Consider the following 16,767-nt stretch of genomic DNA (forward strand, 5'->3'; position numbering starts at 1 on the left):
TAAAAAGTAGATTTTTAAGAATTTTAACAATTTCATTCTCAACTTTGTTGACATTATCAAACTTATTTGCTGGACCAAGAAGCGTAAATTTGGTTGTGTCCTCAATAATCTCAAGCATTTTACATATATAATCTGTTTTATCCAAAACTACACAACCATTACCTTTGTCAGGTTTAGAAATTATCAAAGAATCATCCTTTTTCAAGTTTTTAATAACATTTCTTATCTCAGATATATTTAATAAATCACTTTTATCTGGCTTAAGCTTGCAATAATTATGTGCTAATGCAGTAAGGTTAACCTTCGTTGCTATCTCTTCTGAATTTGATATAGGTTTCAATTTACTAAGCTGTTTGTAGAACTTTTCAAAACCCAAGAAAACTGATTCTTTGTCAGGTTGTCTTGTCGGTAGGGAGAAATTAAGGCCTAAACTCAGGGCAAAACTTTCTTCTTTAGATAATTATCTAAAATATCATTGACAATATCATTGAAAAATATCATCAAATATCATTGACATTGATAATATCATTGACACAATTATAAGTATTGATACTTTTTTACTGTATGACATACTATTCTAAGGCAATTGTTGTTCACAACAAGTTTAAATTAACATATTATATGTTTGTAATTAATTTTTTAGTTAAAAATAAATTTTTCCATGAAAGTATGTTGAGCTAATAACTAAAATTAATATTTTTTGAATAATATTTCTAAACAATTTTATAGCAAACATATCTGTCAATAAATATAACTCTAAAAGGTTAACATTTACTTTATTGCTGTATAAAGTATTTTTTTTTTTAATTTGTGATTGTAAATGTTTAGGATTGAAGTTTCTTAGAGTTAATAGCATTGTTATTTATTTACAGCAGAGTGTTTTCTTTAAACAGATTTATGAAAACCATCTAATGCTATAATAAAAACATGTTTTATTTGTTCTAAATAAAGTCAATACTTCTTACAGCTTCATTATTTTTATAATTTTTTTAGTAAATGTTAATCTTTTTCTATAAGTTAATATTTTAATCATATTTTAAGGTAGACATAGATAGTTTCTAAGTATTTAACTAGAAACCAAGACTTTTTAGTATTTAATCTTTGGTTGTATTTAAAGTCCGTACACATGAAAATGATTATTGTATTTAGCATAATGTAGTATTAATACTAACAACTTACTTTGTAAAATTCTTATCAACTTAGCAAAGTTGTTAAGAACAATAAACTTAATATCATTAAACAATTAGTATTAAAAAATTTTCTTTAAAAAAAAAATATTATACTTAAATATACAAACATTTACAGTTTATCTTTATATATTTAAGTTATTTTGGTTTTTGCATTACCACAAGCACTTAAAAACACTTTTTATTTTCGTTCATATATGATTCGGAATTTTATACAAAACTTATAAAATATAGTTTGTAAAGCATTAGATTGCTTAGAGAAATATTAAATTTAAACTTAAAGAAGTAGGTCAGGTGTAAAATAAAGTATTGTTCCTTCCATAATAAAATATTTTTTACCATAGTTTAATTTTTCCTCCTAATTTGCGATGTTTGTTAACTAATTAAAAACTTAATACACCTTTAAATTGAAAAAAAATGTATCAATTTCTAACACTTCAATTGGGTAAAAACTTTATTGGTAAACATTTTCTTAAAAGTTATAGTGGTTTAGATAAACCATGGTTTTAAACTTATATTTTAAAACCTATAACATAATATAATTAATTTGGTTGGTTTTTCACTAAAAACTAAGAAAACTATAATTGAGTAAACTTTTTTAGAAAAGTTAAATATGTTTGACTTCAAAAAAAGAAAAATTTTGTACTAGAATTTTTTTAAACTTTTAATGAAAAATTTATAAGAACTTACTTTTTTTAATGAATTATCAACGTTATTCAAATAAACTGTCTTGAATCTTTTGTAATAAACTATTTTTATTGAACTTAATTTCTTACAATTTTTTTGTAGTTTGTCAGGAGTTTAGAATCATTTCCTATTACAAAAACTATAAAGTTAATACTTCCGATCAGCATAATTAACAGTTAAAATGATTTCTTAAATTTCTATGTTCAGAAAATTCATTAGTTAATCTCATTGAAAAACGAAATTAATGTTCTTATATCGGTTAACTAATTTTTGATCGATTGAGTAATTGCTTTAAAAGTATTTTACATTAATGTTTACTTTTGTTTGTATTTTTTCTTAATAACCAAATATTTACAAACAACATTTTTATATATTTTATATGGTTACCTGCTATAATCTAAAACATATTTTACCGAAAATTTTTACTTTAAATGATTTATTCAATATAAGGGTAAGTACTAGTGTTTAAGTATTTGTGGGATATTTTTTATTATACTGTGAATATTATAACTAGGGTACAACCAACTACAAGGCAACTGTTAGTTACAATAAAAGTTGAAAAATAGAACAATTTAACTTAATATAAAATAGGGAATCCAAAACCATATACTTTACAAAATTAATATTTTTGATAAAATTAAGAATTTTTTTTTGTTTAAAGTAGTAGTTTAACCTATTGAACAACAACAAAAAAAAAATCAAAATATCTTCTCCTAAGACCTGTTGCATGAATAACCTTTCAATTAGCGAGTTATAAACTACGTTGACACCATATAACGTGTTGTTAATAGCACAGCATTCGAACAATAACTGATACTAAATTTTTTGTTCGAATGCAATTTGTGTAGCTTTAAAATATCTTTTTTCAATTTCTAAGTAAATTTCGAATGCATAAATTGTAGCTATAATAAACCTGTTGTATTAATAACTAAATAAGAATACTTACTTTATACTAGGAAGTTGTTAGAATTCAATTATGACATGTTACTTCAACGTTGATAATTTTTTCCCTGATATTCAATAAAAAAATCTCTAGTTTAATTGTAAATCCAAGACATAAATACGATGTTTTTTAAAACAATAATCTCAACTTGTAATATTATGAAATAGGCTTTGGTATATCTCATAAATTTTGAATAAGCATCAACACATTTTTCTATAGTAATAGCATTAACACAGTAACTTATATATACTAACATATGACTATTAAATATAATTTATGTTAATCTACTGATATTTGTGGGTTGAGTCAAAAAAAATAGTTGTTTAAATTTTATAAGTTTAATATAAAAATATAACTACAAATTTCAAACTTATTTGTTGCCATTCTAAAACAGAGTAGTTGTGGCTATTTTTGATTTGTCATTTAACTTAAAATTTTAACATGACATCAACTTTAATTAAATGTCTATTAGTCTTTTCTATTCAATGTTTACTTAATTTACAATAGAAAACTTGTTTGATAATTTTAATCGATATAATAAATCCTAATTTCTTTTGCTTCAATTTTCTTCACGATTTATTTGAAGTTAATCAAAACATGTACAAGTTTTTATTGAAATGTTTATGCATTTACATGCCATACAAAGTCTTTAAAATTATACAACGAGAATTAAATAGATTTCTTAAGTGTACATATTAAATTCAAAAACTATAACTTGTGGGTAAAGTTGTTTAGATATTATTTTCTAATAACTTAAATTTCAAATTTTTTTTAAAGTTTTATTTTCAACAATGTGGTACTAGTATAGAATACTTTATTTCACGACAAAAAAATCGCTCAAAACTTTTAAGCCTAGGACATGGTACAAGTAAATTTATTTCGGTTATTAAGTTTTCTATTCGCACACCATGGATTTCTTTAACGTCTTTCCGGGACTAGTTATAGTAATACATTTGATATTTTTCAAGCTTGTTTTAAAACAGAATTTATCATCAGTGGATTTAAATGTAGTACTGTTAAAAATCGTTTATAGCCTTTATGAGAAGTTATATTTCTAAATACACAGTCTTATGGTTGGATGTTTTATTACTTTTTAAATATTTTAAAAGTCGCTCAAAGTGCATCAAAAGAAAATTCACTTTGGTAAATAACCTCATAATATAGATTTAAATTTGTGAAGTTTGTCATAATATAACGTGTTCAGGTATTTATTTTTAGTTTCAATACACACTATCTTTAAGTTTCTTGTTATTTAAAAGTTATTTAATTAAAAATTATTAGTATCTTGCAAAATAATATTAATTATGTTATAATAAATAATTGAGAATTTTTAATTTTAATCGATTTACTTTCACATTTGTCCATATTACTAAAAAAACAAAAAAAAAAGAAATTTTATGTTAACGATGTACCTTACATTATATACCTGTATTACATGTAAACTAGTTATAAAATTATAATATAAAAAGTAAGTCTAAGTAAAATAAACATACCATTATAACAACTTTCTAGCCCAGGGGTCGGCAAACTGCGGCCCGCGGGCCAATTGCGGCACGCGAAGAGTAAATCTTCGGCCCGCGAGCACGTTATTTTTTTGAATGGAATGCGGCTCGCGAAAGAAAATTTTGTGGCCCGCGAGCATGTAAAAGTGGCCCGCTGAGCAAAAATATATTTCAAGTAAATTTTTTTTCGGTAATTCGATGTAATTTGTTTAGTTTGGTTTTAAGTCTCTGTATAACATATGAAAATAGTTAGAAGAAGTTGCTACTTTAATTTAAAAATGTTAAAAAGACAGATTAGCATTCTAACAGGGTATTTTTCTGAGTTTCATAATAACTTCTATTTTACAACAGCAAGTAATTATCTGAAAAAAGAGTGCTTGAATTTAATGAGTTAGTTATATTATACCTATTTATCAAATAAACTAACTGCAAATGGTTTCCATTTTGTACAAAACTAATGCACAGTAATTAACTAAAGTGTCATTTCTTAGAAATTTTTTCCAACATATCTTATACCTAAGTTTCTTTTATATATTTTTTATTTGTAAATGTTATGTTTTAGTGTAAAAACATTTAAAATAACACAGTAATAAAAAAAAAGGTTTATTTAAGTTTTGTTTTGACACATTTTAATTTTTTAGAAGTTTTCTTTGCACTTGAATTAATTTATATGCACACCAACTTAAAAAAATGCTCATATTTTAGACCACTTTTTATAAAAAACTTTAGTTAGTTTAAGTTTAGCTTATGCATAATTTTCCAAGTTTGTTTTTTCTACGTGTAATATTTAAATTTGTACAGAAACAATTAAAACAATATATATGACGTAAATTAATATAGTTTTTGTTAGGTATATATTTTCATTTTTCAAACATTGATTTTTTCAAACTAAGTTAACTTTTATGCTTTGCTTATCAATGCACACATTTGCTGTTTTTTGGAGCTACCTATTTAATATAAACTGACTTAGGGATAGTTTATAAACATTGACACACACTCAGACTTTCACTATTTGAAGACTTCAAATCTCAGGCCAACTAAGTCATTTTATAAGTTAATGGCTAGAATTGTTTTTTGTATACAAAAATATCAGGAATGTTTTTGTTAATTCAGGCTGGCTTTTTTGCTTAAAAGAGTGGCAAATTAAACTTATGATGTAAGTTTTGCTCAACCCAAAGTGTTAGTTTCAGTTATAATATATGTTATATAATATCAAGTTCAAGATTTGAACTTGAAAATTTATGCTTAAAAATTTGGAAAAAAACTTGAATTTGAGAATTTTTGAAAAAGCCTGGAGTTTCAAACAATTTTTACATGTAAAGTAGTAAAATTTCGATTTGACACCACAAATTTTGCAAATAAACATTTTTTTATTAAAAAATATACTAAATTAGCTTAACAATGTTTTTTAATATTGATATACTTTATAAGACACTTTTTAAACTTTAATGAAACTTTATACTAAAAATAAAAGAAGGAATTGTACTTCTAAAAACTTTTGGTGCATTGCACCTTTACTTGTAAAATTTCACCGATTGTTGTGCTTCGGTTTTGAACTAAACCAAGAAACTATACTATAGTGTCAAAGTTAAAAAAACATCTCTAATAAAAATTCTCTGATGAGCAATAGTTTTTCTACCAGTGCTCTCATCTTAACATATTGTTTAAAGTCATAATTTGGTTTATGCGACTTTATAACCTTAATGCATTTCCTAAATAGGACCACTTGTTGTCATTGAAGAAATAAGCAAAAGTTTTTCATTACTGCCAACAAAAAATCTTTAAAAAAGTTTTCAATTACAAATGGTATCTCATCATTAAAAATAAATTTTGCTACTTTATAACTTGCCTTAACAACTTTTTTCCGATAATTCTGTAGTTACTGAAGATAATCATGTGCTTTGTTGGAACTGACGTTGGTGATTTGTTTTTTTATCGTTTCTCGCAATAACTCCTAACTAACGTTTTTTATTTTTATTTTTGTTGCTCGTCTTTTATTTTACAACCAATATTTTTTAACGCAATATTCTTATTGCAGATTAAGAATTGCTGTAATGCTTAATAAAAAATAAGTTTTTCCCTTCGCTAATGACTCAATTAAGTTTTATACTTTTGTTAAAAATGTTTAAGAGAGGTTATTGTCCATTCGAGCTGACTTATATTTTTTTGGCATGTAATTTGTTTACTGTTAATAAGTTTTGTTATTTCTTTATGTTGTGAACTTTGTTTTAACTGGGTTGCTACACAAACAGGCTATTTTAAAAGCTGAAAAACTCAGATGTGTGTGAAACTTTTGTTTCAAACACTTGAAATAAATATTAGAATTCCCAGAATAGTTTTTATGACTGTAGTGTAGTTTACTAATTGTAGTTTTTTCTTGTTTTTTTACACTTTGTGTACTTTTTAATGATGATGATATTTTTACTAGGTACTTGAGCTTGATTTACAACAATTTACTAGTTTTTTAGACTTTTAATGAACTTAGGCTAGTTTGATACAACTCAGACATTTTTGCTTTTTAAGTGACCATGTAAAAGACTAGTTACTAATAAGATATTTTATTTGAGTATTCGAGAATTAATTATCTTAAAGAATTTGCTCTAGCTTTCAATAATACAAACAGGTATTAATTTTATTAAATTAACTAATTACTAAATTTTTTAATGAATGTAATCTATTTAACACGCAAAAACTTTTTTTTGTAGTTAATATTCTTAGAAATATGAAAAAAGGGGTTGATAATATAACAAATATATAAAAGTAACTAATAAATTGTCTTTCAAAATTGGTTTTTATAGAGAGTTAAGTTGTGTGTAAAATTACAAAAGTATCAAAGTTAATTTAGTAAGTGCTTATGAAAGTACATAGTTTATTAACACTTAAGTATATTAGTCAATGTAAGTTTTATTCTAATTTTATTTAATTTAATTTAAATAGTCATTCTATGTATAGCTAAAAGTTATTTAAAATTATAAGGTGAATAAAAGTAAAACTTTTCTCTAGTGTGACTAAAAGTAAAACCAAAAGATTATTCAAATGTCACTAAAACTAAAACTGCGGCCCGCGAAGACTTTGTAAATTTGAAATTTGGCCCGTTACCACCAACTGCCTGCCGACCCCTGTTCTAGCCGAAATAGTTAATAGACTATTAGTAATACGTTTTTAACTTATTCTTTTAATCCGACTATTTAAAATTTGAAAATAACTTAAAATTTATTTTTCAAATAAATATTCTGTTTATAAGAATAATATTGTATTAATCTCGGTGCTTTACTTTTCTTCGTTCTATTTTTATAATTATATTATTGTATCTAGCGTGGATTATACTTTATAAACAGTTAAAGTACGTAAATTTTATTTTAAGATGTAAGAAAACCAAAGGTTAAGTTTAAATAAAACTTGTAAAAATACGCCATAAACCAGGTACCTTTTTTTAATTCAAATAATTTATGTCATGTTAAATACCGAATAAGTTTTTAAGATTTTGTTAAGAAAAGAATAAAAATTATATACTTTCTAGTTATACTTAAGTTCTAACGTGTAATGCTAAATTACCTAAATATGCTTAAACTTACTAAAATTAATCAATTATTTTAATTATAAAGAAACTAAAGGATTTTTACAGCCCATTTGCAAAACTATAGTTTTTTTAATTTGATCAGTATACTGACATGTATCTAAATAACAACTTTTATAAAATGTTTTTATTAATTGTTGCATTTTAATACATTCAGCTATTTACTAACCTTCATGACACAATTGTTTCAACTATGGTAATAAGTAAACAAATAGGCATAACTATGCCATACTAAACGAGTACACTTGCGCTTTCTTATTAATCAAATCATACAACAATAAAAATAAAAATTTTTAACTAGTGTTTGTGATAGACGTCAATAAAACAAGATGTTTTTATTAAGTTTGACTACATTTTTACTTAAAGAAAAATTAATTTTTAAATATGACTAGTTTATAAAAGTAATATTAGTCATAGTGATTTTTGTCGGTATATAATTGTTTTGTTTAACTTTGGTGTTTTAAATGTATTTTGTTTACATATTGTTGACATATCTTTTTTCAAATTAAAATAAATGCTTTGTTTGTCTAAAATTATCTTCTTTACTTTTAGATTCTTTAAATATTTTTCAACTCAAACAGCTTGAAGTAGAAGTTATGATAAATAGAAAGTTAAAAATAATATAAACAAGCTTTAAAACTTTTTTAATTTTTTTTTAAATAATACAAGCTTTTTTTATTTTTTTTAATAAGAGTTTTATTTTTTACATTTCAACCAACCTTTTTTTTTCGAACAGATAACTTTTCTACGGATAAATTGCACAATTAATTTAGTAGGGTAGTAATTAGTTCTTCCTTACTAAATTACCTTTACAAATTAATAGGGAAGTATTAGTATCCTTCTTACTAAAGTATATCAAATATTAGTATTATAGGAATTATATTGTTACGTGTGAGCTAGTTCTAGCTTTACAAACTGTTATGATTAGAAACAGTTGCTTAATTGTTAAAATCACAAAATAAAATTAGAAAATTTTGTAGGTTATTGTTTCTGTGGTGCGTTATAAAGATAGTTGAAATTCACATATAAATTAATAATTTTACACAGGCAGGTTTATGCCTTACACACTCAGTGTCATTAGTATTTAGTAACATAAATTATTCCTCATAATATTTGTAAGCTAGAAACTATTGTTAAAGAAAACAAATTGAAGTAAAGTTTTTAATGACTTACTCAGTTATAAAAAAGTATGCTTTTTATTAGTATAGCGTATCAGTATTAAAACATAACAGTTTGAAATTAAACATAAAATTGTTTCTTTTTTTATTTACTTAAAAATTTAAACTATTGGTATGTTATTTAATGTGTAAATAGGTTTTTCGCAACTAGGTTTACGCCTTATTTGATACAAACTACAACAGTTTATTTTACTTATTACTAAAAACGTATAAATAAGTTTTGAAGTTTAAGCTTGTGATTAGTACCGTCAACACAACTGATAACTATATATATACGATTTAAACAATTACTTAATACAAAGTTAACGTTAACTTTACAAAGTTAACGTGATTTAAATCTTTTAAGAGTTTAAATTTCAACTAAAATTTAGTATTTAAATTGTACTAGTAGTATTTTACAAACAAATACAAAGTATTACTTGCAAACTTTAATGTTTATTGAATGTTGTCATACTAACAGAAATGATATAAAGTTTAAAAACATTGAATGATATTTCTTTTACCACTTTACTTACCAATTTCTTACTCCATAAAATGCTTATTTTTCTAATTAAGTATAGTTTTTCTACAAAAATAGAGCCTACAAAGGATGTTTTCTACATTTTTTAAAAACTGTATTTGCTTTGATAGGCTGTCGAGGTTTTTATAGAAATTTTATGAATACTAATAGAAATTTAAAATGAAAATAACTTTGATAAACTTTGGTAAGTATTTTTCTAGTTGAATTAAAACTTTGAGTGCTTGAAGTGCATAGAAAACAGGTTGACTGTATAAAGTTCAAAATTAAACATTTTTATATAATATTCAATATTATTTTTGTTTAACTCTAAGGTATCTGTTAAGTTTAAGTGATGTTATTTGCAAAAGTTACACTCTATACTATAGTGTCACTCAATCTGAAAGAGACTACCCGTGGTAAATTGACGCTGTGCTTTTCTGACACCTACCTTTTAAACATAGTTACAAAACTTATTACTAACAATATATATTTCACACAAACAGGTCTACGCCTTACAAACTTTTAATTCTATATTGTTAATCACGATAAATATTACTGCTGTAAGCTGCAGTTTGTGATTTGTAGCGTCAATCAACTAAAAAGTTATCCGGATTTTTATTAAAAATTGACAAAGAACGATAATGCTGTAGAACTTTTAGGTATAAATACTACGATAAAAATAGATAATTTTGACACTAACTAGTTATATAGTATTGTTTTAGGTTTTTATATCAACATTATGGTGCATTTAAAAAAAAAGATTGATATAGAACATCTTATGTATACGAAACTAGAAAAATTCTAAATTATAAAATCATTTAATGTTAATGAAAAACTATTAAAATGTTGGTGTAATTCTCAGTTTTCAGTGAAGTTTCTGATATTGAAAACAAGTTCCTTTTAGTCCATAAACTCTCTATATTTTTTTAATTCATTTTATAAGAGTAATAAAGTTGCAAACAAAGCAATACAATGTAAAATTTGTTTATTTAAAACAAAATTTTCTCAACGTTAATATATTTATTTTTGATATAGGGACAGCATCTATATAATGAATATCAGTCTTGAAACTAAATCTTTTATTAATTATTGATAGTATTTATGAAACAGATTCAGTGTTATAGAAAATTAAGTTTTTTTACTAAGTTAGAGCTAAAAAAACTTATAAAGTTTCAATTAATGTTTTAAAGAAATTTTAAGCGTTGCATATTCCAGATTCACCTTTCAATAAGTAGTTTACATTTATAGAAGAAATTATACAAAATTCATTAACTAGCTTTTGTATTTTAAGTAATTTAGTTAGCTAAACTTAAATATACAATTTTTTAATGTGTTTAAATTTAATTAGTTTGTTTTTCGAAATTTATAGTTTTAAACCAACAGTGCTGAAACTAATGTCTAAAGATATTTACTAAACTTCTTATACATGATAGGAAAACATAAAAGTATTAAACAGGCTTTTGAAAGTTGTTTTCTTGATACCATTATCATACTAAAACTTTATATAGTACAATCTACTTTATAATAAGTTGGTAAGAGTTACAAAAATAAATTCATTCTTTTAGTGTTTTTTTTTTTATTTTTACGATTATACCGGTCTCTATTAATCTAAATGTGTATAATTATCTAAACTTACTAAAGATTTTATAAAAATACACCTAACATAAAATAAATAAACTTAATAAATTATCAAAACTTACAATAAAACCTTGAGTCTATAATTTTTTTGCTTTTAATTAACTATTTTCAATTTCAAACTACAGAATAATGAAAATTTATAGCAAGTTTTAAAGCTAATTTTCGTTCTTATTTTTTTTTTCATCAGTAACACAAACAAAAGTACGAAAAACATCAAGCATCTTATTAATAAAATAAAACAGGCTAGTTCTAGCCTCACAATTTAAATCACATTTACTCACTATTCTTGATAATACAGTTTATATATATTTTTTTTTAATTTTTAACCAGTGATTGTGGGATTTTTCATTTATTTATTTATTATTGCATAATTTTTATTTTAGTTAATAGTTTACTTTTAAGCTTTAAAAAACTAATAATATATTTATTTCTAAAACGAAAACGATCTTTTACCCAAAATTGGGATACTCAGGTTTTATTCAAACAGAATTTATATTATTCCAGCTTTAAGTATTACGTGTTATCGTTTAGTAAACAAGTATATTATTAGTAATGTCTCAAAACGTTTTTTCAAGACCTCTCGTGTTAAAAGAATATACTTCACACACACCTTCAAATTAGTATTTTCTCTACCCTTTTTGATAATTCTATTATTTGTTTATCAGTGCAAGAAACAAATAGGCGGTAAAAGATTATTCAAACAATTAATAGTTGATTGAAACTAGTTGCTATTGACTTAAATATATAAACCATTTTATTTAAAATATTGGAAGTAACAGTATTCTAAAATAAGAAACTAAATTAAAAAATATGTATAGATAATTCATATTGTGATTAAACAGATACTAACTTGATATCAAACTAATTAATATTTGCACAACATTCTATACTTATTTTTTAGTATATTTGACAGTTTTATACATCTTTGTATTTATTTTATTCAACATAAATTAACAATTTTTTCTATTGTTCAGTAAGATACTTTTGTTTTTACATGTACTAATAGTTAATTAAAACTCGAAAAATATTTTTTCTGTGACGTACTGTTTTATTTTTAAAAACAGCCTTGGTATATATAGCTAGCTTTTAAATTTATGAAAACTCAGAAAATATAATAACTTGTTGTCTTTATTTGAAAGTTTAAGAATATAATCTTCAAGATGTTTGAATTTACGCAGCACTATACACAAACTGCCACAAACATTAATATCTTACACATAAAAACAGTCTAATTAGACTCAGAAAACTTTAACAATATTGATGACATCAAACTTTCTTACAACAACTAAATTTTTATAATCTAGGCGATAAAGAATAAATTAAAAAAGACTTAAACTAAATAATAACTTGTCAAAAATATCATTCAGTCATTTATAACTAAAGTAGGATAGTAAAAGTGCATTTAAATATGGTGAAGACTTCTTTTTATTTACCATGTATATAACTTTTTTATTTTACTGTTTATATAATATTATTTTAATAAGTAAGAGTTGAACATTAATCATTTTATCAAGTAAAAAAACGTTATATAAAGGTTAAGTGAGTAACGAAATAAGTCTAAATGTTTTATAAGAAAACATCAATGCTATAAATTTCATGTTATAATTTATCAAATTTTGATTCTAAAAATTCAGTTCAAGCTTAATTTTTTAAACTTTTATCTAATCTATGTTATAAACTTATTTAATTTAAAGTAACTTAAAATTAAAAAAAAAAATGAAGGATATTAATTATAATATTTAGTGTCGTTGACAAGACGTTAAACTCTGTCCAAGTGCAGTAATACTCGAGAAAAAAAAATTCATCTGGTTCTAGGACCATTTATTTTGATCGCTTTTTTTATGGTAAATAAACAATACAGTGTATAAAATGTATTTGAACTTCGGTTTTTAATTTTTTATTTAAGTAATGTTTGTACAATTTGTTTTCACTGGTTATAGTTGTAAATTGTTGAACAATTATAGTTTTAGCAAAAGAGTCAAAAAAGAGTTATGTCTAATTTTTTTTTAAATTTTGAAGTATCATGATGACGTCACCAACAAATATTAATTTTTAAATATACGTTTGTATTTTTTCTCATTAGTTTCTCTAAATCGAAATTTATAATGCGAACATGAGTTTTTTAAAGTGTTTATTATATTTGAGGTGTATGTGAAAAATTTTTAACTAAATTGTTTGTGTTTTAATCGTTTTAGACCTTTTTTCTAATGAATTCTTTAGTTAACGTTTGTATAATAGTAATTATTATGTTATACACGAATAAAAAATAATGAAAAAAAAACATTTTAAAACATTATTATTAGTTTTTTTTTTAACTTTTTTATAAAAAAAATAAAAACATGAAAAAATTAAGATAAAGACAAGTTAAAAATAGTTTTAGTAAATAAGTTCAAATTTATTTTCTAAAAGGTTATTTAACCTATAACAGAGCAAGCGAATATAAAATTGTTTCAACTATATTACATTTTTATTTGGTTGCTAGCTACTAAAATTAATTGAACTAGTTTTTTCAGATATTTTGAACTAATAAATTTGTATAAAATCAATTTAATTTTGTACAGTGTATATGTTTAAATTGTATAAATAATATAGATATTAAATGCTTGTCAAGACATAGAACAATTGTGCAATTCTCTGAACGAGCATTAATGCAGAAGTTTAAAACATTTTATTAAATTTTGACAGTTTTATATATCATGCCTTCATCTTATTACATAAGTAAAAAATAAAAGCTTAAATATTTCTTTTAAATGTTCAACATTTGTATGCTTATTTTTGTACATACTAAAATTTATTAGAATTAGATGTTTTTTTTTTTTTGCCACGGCACAATTTATGTTCAGATAAATTAGCTTTAGTTTATCTAGATTATTCTCTAAATATATTTTAGTTTTGTTAAACTAAAATAATTTGATTCAACTAAAAAAAAACCTTATGAAAATTGCATAATCTTTTTACTTATTGTGTATTGTAAAAAACAACTTTTTTTAAGATGTCAAGTTATTATAACTTCTCCATTTTAAGTACATACTGTTGTTTAATTAAAGCTAGTTATAGCTTTACAAAATGTCATAACTGCAATTTTTTTTCTAATTTTGCTTATTACAAAAACATATGGATTTTTAGTAAATTAATGTTTGTTATTAGCGTCATTAAGATATTAAAAGCTAAACAACTAGATAGTATAACAAACGAAAAATTTTGGTTCATACTTTGTTGTACTAGTTTATTAAAAACTAAATTTAGCTCACTTTTTTCTTTAAATCAAATTGTTTTCAGTATCAATTAGATGTTAAAATTAATTAAAAGTATACATGTTTTCTTGTAACTAAAGTTATTTATTTTCTATATATTTGATTTTAAAAAGAGTTGACAAGTTCAAGTAGATAAAAGCTGGTCTTTTTTTTTGCCCTAAAGCTCCCCATAATCATTTAATGGTATAAAGTTTGATAAAACCTTAAACATACAAACCTTTTTTAGATCAATTATTGTCGTGTAAGACTTTGAAACAATTGTGTAATGATAAGTTTTAAAAATATAATTTTTTCTGTACTTTTCTATAAAGTTTACGAATTATCTTTACTTTACTTTGTAAATTTTATAATTAGTAAGCTAATTATTTTACAAGATAAACAAAGTTAAAAATAAAATATATTCAAATATATATCTCTAGTTTAAATTTTTCTACCTCTTATTTTTATTGTTTTATTAAAACAATAAAATAGCACACTTTTTCATAAAAAAAATTCTGAATTAAATTTTTATATTTAGTTGTCTTGCACAGTCAAAAGTATGTCAAAAAATATAAATTTGCAATGTATAATTCTTTAAAATGGTATATAAATGAAATGCAAACTATGATGGTATAAGACAATAAATAGTTAAATTTGAAGTTTTTATGATAATAAACCTTAATACATGATATTATACGATTCTCTTTATATAAATAACGTAAAAGTACAGTTGTTAAATTTAAATTGTAACATTTTGTAAAAAACAGAAATAGGCACACAAACTAATATGCAACACTAAATTATTAATATATATAATCTAGCTTTTACTTTAAAGTTTGGTTAAAGGATTGCTTCAAAGTGTATAATTTACAGAATTAACAAATTTTTCTTAAATCTTTGTATCTTTTGATTTAAAGTAGCACTGCAAATTTATTAAATTTAATTAAGTCCGAATTTCAATATATTAAAAAGTTTTTTATTGTGATATGTAATTTTTTTTTATTTGACAAATAAATACTTTACGATTGAATAAAAAAGCTTGAGTTGCTTTACAGTGTTAAGTATAGTGTGAGTTAATATTGTTAATATTCTATTAAAAATTTTTAATTCACAAATTTTTACGAAGATTTTGATCATAAAGTATTTAACAATAATAGTTTTTTAATAGAGTCAAACAAAAGTTAAGTCTAATTGTTATCAATATTTTTATTTCTTAATGACGTCAGCCACAAATACTTGTTTTTGAACATATTATTATATTTTTTAAACAAGTCCATCTACTACTATTTTATAAACAAAAAAAAAAACTTATTTAAAGGTTAAAAATTCTAAAATTTGTTATCATAATGAATTTGAGTACTCATAGAAGTATTTTTACATGACTATACCTCTTTACTTAGTAAGTACTAAACTTATAAAAGGTGTGCATGACTTTGAAAACTAATAATTACACTTATATAACTACAATCGTCTATAAAAAAAAATCTTAATTAAAAATAGTGTACTTAAAATCTCTATTGCTTTTTTATTTTTGAGAAAAATGTGAACTAAAAAAATATATTAAAAAGTAGTGCATGAATTTATTTGTAAAATAAACTTTTGTGGAAGTCAAAAATAAAATAATAAAGAATTGACTAAGCACTTTGCGCAAAAAATAGTTTATCATACAAACTCTTTTAAAAGAAATACTTTTTGAAATATTTGTTTACATCAACTAAATATTATTAATTCTTGGTAACATCATTTTTTTAATCTTCACTTCAAACCTCTGATTAAGATCCATCATTAACCAAATTATGCTCAAGGGCTGAACAGTACTAACCTAGTCAAAGTTTCAAATTTTAGTTTAGAAGGTCTAAGTTTGTTTTTTGCGAAATGTATTTTACTTAACTTTCACTGCGCAAATATGACTAGTCCGCAGTCCCTTTATCCCAACTACTGATTAAAATCTGACTCAATTTGTTTATTAAAGTGATGTCTCTTAACTATAAGTTAAGTATATATGTGGTGTCTCTTACTATTCTAATGTTAATGAAAATGAAATTCTATGACTAAAAACTAGTACTTGATTTATGACAGTTAGTAATTATATAGGCAGGTTTACGCCATACGAACTAAGTAAATAGTGTTATAAAAATATTTATTACTTCCAAAACAAATAAAAACAGCTTTAACCAGCGATTGTGGCTTAAGTCAAAAAATTATATAAAGTTTTTTAGTTTTTTAAAACATTTTTTTTGTAGATCACTTGATTAGAATAAAGTGTGTTAGAAGGTAAATTGAGAAAATATTTATATACTTGCAAATGTTTTATTAGATTCTT

Source organism: Thalia democratica, chromosome 4, assembly GCF_965202585.1.
Source record: "Thalia democratica chromosome 4, ktThaDemo2.hap1.1, whole genome shotgun sequence".
Taxonomy (NCBI): domain Eukaryota; kingdom Metazoa; phylum Chordata; class Thaliacea; order Salpida; family Salpidae; genus Thalia; species Thalia democratica.